The sequence below is a fragment of the Rhinopithecus bieti genome, unplaced genomic scaffold, assembly GCF_001698545.2.
Source record: "Rhinopithecus bieti isolate Rb0 unplaced genomic scaffold, ASM169854v2 scaffold_758, whole genome shotgun sequence".
Taxonomy (NCBI): domain Eukaryota; kingdom Metazoa; phylum Chordata; class Mammalia; order Primates; family Cercopithecidae; genus Rhinopithecus; species Rhinopithecus bieti.
Window position 1 is genome coordinate 540,472 of NW_016803215.1, and position 6,541 is coordinate 547,012.

Consider the following 6,541-nt stretch of genomic DNA (forward strand, 5'->3'; position numbering starts at 1 on the left):
ATCACTGAGAAAACCCGCAGATCTATTGATTTTGTAAATGATTAGAAGCTAAGTAACATGCCTTACTGATTTTCTAGTGAGCTGTACTAATTTGAGCCCATCTCATCCAAATATTTTGCAAAGTTATGAGTAAGAATTAAATACGTCAAATGAAAGACAGGAGTTGAACTCTGCTAAGTGATGTAAACCTAAAAACTGCAAAACTGTATTCAAGTTATGCGAAAAATCCATTGACACTTTCTTTATGGCACAGGACAAGCACCTGTGGCACACGGGTCTGCCTACCTGCACATTTGGTCTGCTGTCCGCATGTTTTATCTGCTGGGAGGCTCTGTGCCCCTGGCTCCTGCAACAGCGTGCCCTGGCTCTAGAATACTAACGCCCCTGTGACGGAGTTAGAAGAAGGAGGTCACATGGGGAAAGACCCTTGTGGATATGCTGTGTGTAGGTGAAGGAAGCCCTTCTCAGTGGAGGAAAGACAGAGACCCAAATAACTCACTTGGGTGCATAAGGATTGAAAATGACATCGAAGTCCTCGTCCAGCTCCACAGGACTTCTGGGCATATTATAATCCACGCTGTGGTAAGATCTGGCAAAGGTTTCATCATCATCCGCCTTCATCACCTCCTCCACAGATTTGCCGGTGACGGTGAGCACCGTTTCTTGCATCCCACCTACTAACAACAAACAAGCAAATGACGTAAGAGTTTTATAAAACCAAGGACTCCAATTATGCCTCACAATAGTTTGAAGATTCTATTTTCTCCTAAGCTCCTGGAGTGGAGGAAACATGATTGTGATGTACAGGGTCCTGTGGTTGCTTCCCAGGCCCTTACTTGATCTCTGACGTGTCTCTGACGTGAGGACTCCCCACCTGAACAAATCTTCTGCAGTAAAATGGTGGGAGGGAGGGAGGCTGACCTTACTGCACACACGAGCCCACTGAACGCTTCTGAACCTGCACTGGCTTCTGCTGAGGGTGGATGAACCAGCCTCGGCCTCATTCTACATCAAGGGTCAGCAAACTTCTTCCGAAAAGGGCCAGCCAGTAAACATTTTAGGCTTTGCATGGGGAGGGATGACATGGGGCCTGTGTTGCAACTACTCAGTTCTGCTGTTATAATGCAAAAGCTACTGACCATAGGTTCACAAATTGGCATGAATGTGTCTCAATAAAACTTTATTTACAAAAACAGGTTTGGACATGGTGGCTCATGCTTATAGTTTCAGCACTTCAGGAGAGCAAGGTAGGGGAATTGTTTGAGCCCAGGAATTCAAGACCAGCCTGAGCGACGTAGTGGGACTCCATCTCTACAAAAACAGAAAAAGAAAAAAAAATTAGCCAGGCTTGGTGAACACCCATAGTTGGAGCTACTCAGGAGGCTGAGGTGGGATGATTGCTTGAACCCAGGAGTTCAAGGCTGCAGTGAGCTATGATGGACCACTGAACTCTAGCCTGGGTGACAGAGCAAGACATTGTCTCTAAAAAACAAACAACAACAAACAACAACAAAAAACAAAAGCAGGTGGGCAGCTGGATTTGGCAATGGCCATTGCTTGCTAACCCATGGCTAGATCACTGTTCCACATTTGTAATAAATGCTTTGCTGATTGGCATTCCTTGCTTAGCTAGTTTAGTGATTATATTATACTTTTATATTTCTGTTCAGTGGTGGTTTTATTATTTTCAATCTTTTAGTGGTCACTGTCAATAGGAGGGCTCCCAGTGCCTAGTATTTGATAAGTTTCCTGGATTGGACATTTTAATCAAGAGATAAAAGGCAATTTCTGCATATTGCTTTTATTTTGTGTATTTCATTGACTTTTATATTAAAATATTTATTTCAATATTCATTTGCCATAATTTTCTTTTAGAAATCATTTGTGATTATAAAAAATAACGTTAGCTTTTACCTTATTGGAAACTGATAACATACAATTTAAAGTTCACCAGGCCCAAGATCATGTTGATTTGGCCGACATATAATAATCTGCTTTCAGAGTTATAAGCAAAATCACTCAGTTCACAATTCCGATTGGATGGCATCCCAAGAGTTTAGATTCAAGAACAAATGTGTTATTGGGGCCCCCAATTTAGTACATTATCAAGTGAATCAGGGGTTGATAGTCTAATCAGTCTTGACCAAAACTTCATTTTTTGAAGATAACAACAAAGATAATGATTACAGTATGAATTAGTAAAGCCGTAATGGAAAGAAAACAATTTAGCTGAGTAAGAAAAGCAATCAGAATTTGGATTTAGAGATTCTGAGAGCAAAGCCTTCTGGCTTCTGGTAGGTACCTTTGTTATTCAGCCTTCTTAGAAAGGTTTCCAGCCTGTCCAACTTCAGGTCTAACTGCATATCTGGTCTGGCTTCGATATCTAGGCAAGCAGAAACTGTCAGTGAGACCGCATCACTAAGGCCTCTTCTGATCAGGCTTGGCGTGGCCAGGGCCTTGGTGACTTACCTTCCAGGGGTTTGGAAATGGGTGTGGTGCCTCTTGTTTTACTGCAAATGGGTGAGGCTACTGGGGTTATGGCAGTGGGTGACGCCAAACCTGTGGAACACACAGACGAGCTACTGAGCATCTCAAAGTCACTCCTGGAAATCTCTGGGACGCTGATGAATCTCCAGGAGTCCCAGGGTAGACGGTACAACATATAAGAATGTACACACATGCAGGCACACACACGCGCACTTCACAGGTACGGTGACTGTGGGACAACCAACTGCAAATGTAGACAGGATTGTATTATTTCCAAGGACTGTAGTGGCTGACAAGCTGATATTCCAAAATGAATGCTGAAGACGTGGGAAAACATGTCCATGACACATTAACTTGAGCAAATGCGGCTATGAGTTCTGAGGCCCTTTGGAGATGGCGGGGGCAGCTGAGAGTGCTTTAGTGCCGTCTGCAGAATGAGCTGTGTCACACTCGCCAACAAGTGGCCCTAAGCACTGGAGCTCTCCTCCAGGCTGAAGGGAGGGAGGGACAGTGGCCTTGGGGACATTACACAGACAGTAACCCAAGGAGGGCCAACCTTTCAGAAGAAACCACAGACCAGGGCAGGTCTGGACCGACTGTGCGTGTTGGAAGGTCCTGTCCATCTCCCATGTGGGAGGAAACAGGAAATGTTTTTCCTCGTATATTTACTGAGAAGCCGGTTGGGGAATCTTTAAAAGGGCAAGTAGTGAAAGACATATGAAAGGGAAAGGGAGGAATTCCAGCATGGAGAAAGTATCCAGCTGGAAGAAGAAAACTTAGTAAAGAGAAGGATGAGTATCGCTTCCCTAACCTAAGTGGAAGGCATTGGAAAGAAAACTAGTGCATTTACAAAAAAACAAAATGAGATGTGAATGTTCTCTGTACTCATTTGTAATAAATGTGAAATCCTTAGATGACATTGCCACTTAGATGACAATGCATCCCTGGACGAACAACATCCAGAGAATATGCAAATCACTATTGTAAGGAAAACCAAATGAATGAATGATTCTGCTCTGTCCTCCTGTGAACGGGAGAAGTATTACAGCATAAAAATTTAATTAAAAATAACCATTAAATGGTTTAAAACTCAAGTTGTAGGTAACATCCTAGAAGTACTTCTCATTTTGTGATGATGTCAATAAAAGTTTTAAAATTTGTTTCAATTGCCAGACCTGCAAAGGGTTTATATCCATGAGAAAGTAAACTTTATTGAAAGATAATAAAGATAAATAAAATCTGGTATCACAGGGTAGGGAGGGAAACCATCACTCACTAGAAGGATGCTTAAGAGACATCAGAGGAGTTCATTAGCACAGAGGCCGTTAACTCCGCAGCTAATAAACAGGGCTGACTCTGAAGGTTGGTTTCCAAAGCAACCGGAGAAATCCCTCCCTGTCCTGGCTGGTGCCAGGCAAACCCCGCTGCCATCGCTCCCCCTGCTGGTGGTTCAGGCAGTGGCACTATCCAAAAGAGCTCTTCTCCCAGCTAGTGATAAGGATCCTTCGGCAATGAATGACTCAGGGCATGGAGATGCAAATTACAAAATGTTAAAACAAAGATCCCCCATAGCTCTTTTCAATGAATTCTAGGTACAACAATCTAGAACATCGTCACATCTCGCTTACTCCAGGTGTGGTTGGAGTACTTGGCTTCCAGAGAAAATCTAGAATACCACAGGAACCTTGTGGAGTGCTAACTGTTACACAGAATTGAGGAATATAAAAAAGGGAGAAAGTCCTAATGAGACTAGCAGGAGAAGAGAGGTTTCTGGGGTGAGAGAATGAAGGTCAGGTCCCGGATGCCTCCTGGCAAGGCACTGAGAGGTGGTCACTCCTGGTTGCCTGTTGTTCCCGGGAGGTAGGAACCCAGGCTGTTGTGTAGGGGGCTATTTTATTCTGCAGTGAATGTAAATCGGATGCCTTATCACTACAAATCAAAAAGAGCTAATGACTCAAGTGAAACATATAACCCAGGAGGTGATGGCAAATATTAGAAATATAAGAAACAGTTTTTTCATTAATTATAAAGTATAAGAAGATAATTTCCTGAGAGAGCCATATAGCACCTGTTAAATAAAGATCCCTGATACATTCAGGAAAATATGAAAGTGAACTCATTCACCGAGAAATGGGAACTGTTCCTTCTCCAAACCTGAATAAGAGCAAATCTATATCCTCTTATGTCAATGTGGACAAGGGCAGTGGCATTTGGTAGTAAGAACCCACTTACAAATAAATTAGGATTTTTAAGATGGAAGAGGAAAAAAGAAACCAAAGCAGAAAGTCTTCAAGATAAAAGTCCGGGCTAGAAGTTGGAAAACCTGAGGTCTGATTCAAATTCTCAGCTCCAGTTCTACTTAGCCACTCTGCGCCTAAGGAGGTACTTCTGTTAAAGAAGGGTTGGGGCTCATGTTAAAGGATTTTAAACACGATTATCCAGTTCTGTGATCTGATGCAGAAAATTGGCAAATAATTTAATGTGAGAGTAAACTATCTTCTCTTATCTTTTCACAATTCCAAGATGAGTTTGAAGAGATCTGCTGGAAGGGATTTCCTGCTAAGATTTGAGTTAGTTACAATTCAGGGATTTCCCCTCCTTTCCTTCCGCAGACATTTATTATGTACCTATAATCAATTAGGTCCTATTCATGAAAGTGTGGTTCTCTGAAGGTTTTGAGAAAAAGGAAAGCTAAGCCTATAAAGTTGATGATGAGATGTTAAGATGAAGTGAATGTGAAAATGTTTACCACTAAGTTGGGAAATCTGCTTTTAAATAATAGCTTAGAAAATGATGGTATGTGCATATAGGTGCACATTTTATTTTAACGATTTCCTGCAGGATAGGAAATAAAGCCCCAAACACTCCTATGAAGACTCAAAGCTCTCAGGTGACTTTACTAAGCATTTCATATGTAAGTCAATTTCATAAATGTTTGAATACAGGCATCAAATCAGTTCCAAGAGCTCAGCAGCAGAGGACTGCAGCAGGGACGCCTCACTGCCTTGGAACTGAGGACACCTTTTAGGCACTTATTAAAGCATATCCAGAATTGGCTTTGCTCGGTCAGAGAAATAAGGTTTCATGGAGAAGGACCTAGCAATTAACCTAAAAGGAAGAAGGGATAAACTTCTTTACTGTGAAAGGCTGGACTTAGGGTATGTGGTTGCCGGGTCACAAGGAAATGGAAATGATTTAAAAGTAATTCTGGGAAAGGACCAATATTTGCTAGCAGATCTGAATTGCTTTTGAAACCTACAATTACACTCAATTCCAAAGGGGTAAGTTTTGAGACAGTGACAAATTGAAATATGCATTTACATTGAAGATGACATCATTTATGAAGAAAAGATACTCAGTAGGACTATCTCAGAGAACCTACCCAAAAAACATGTACAGAACGTCAGTAAGTTTAAAACTTTTAAAGAAGGCTGAGCATGGTGTCTCATGCCTGTAATCCCAGCTACTTGGGAGACTGAGGCGGAAGGATCACTTGAGCCCAGGAGTTTGAGACCAGCCTGGGCAACACAGTGACACCCCATTCTACATAAAAAGTTTTAAAGGCCAGGTGTGGTGGCTCACACCTGTAATCCCAGCACTTTGGGAAGCCAAGGCGGGTGGATCACGAGGTCAGGAGTTCAAGACCAGCCTGGCCAGTATGGTGAAATCTCATCTATTAAAAACACAAAAATTAGCCAGGTATGGAGGCGGGCACCTGTAATCCCAGCTACTCAGGAGGCTGAGGCCAAGAATTGCTTGAACCCAGGAGGCGGAGATTGCAGTAAGCTGTGATCATGCCACTGCACTCCAACCTGGGTGACAGAGTGAGATTCCATCTCAAAAAAAAAAAAAAAAAAAGTTTGAAAAAGCCAGGCATGGTGTTGCACACCTATAGTCCCAGCAACTAGAGAGGCTGAGGTGGGAAGATTGAGTTTGAGTTTGAGTTTGAGGTGGGAAGATTGAGCCCATGAGTTTGAGGCTGCAGTGAGCCATGATTGAGCCACTGCACTCCAGCCTAGGCAACAGGGCAAGACCCGATCTCTCAAAAAAAAAA

At 42.6% G+C, this 6,541-nt stretch overlaps 1 pseudogene; it reads right to left on the bottom strand.

Moving 5' to 3' along the window:
• The window catches only part of LOC108528056 (supervillin-like), a 50,529-nt pseudogene that overhangs the window by 21,637 nt on the left and 22,351 nt on the right, over positions 1-6,541 (bottom strand).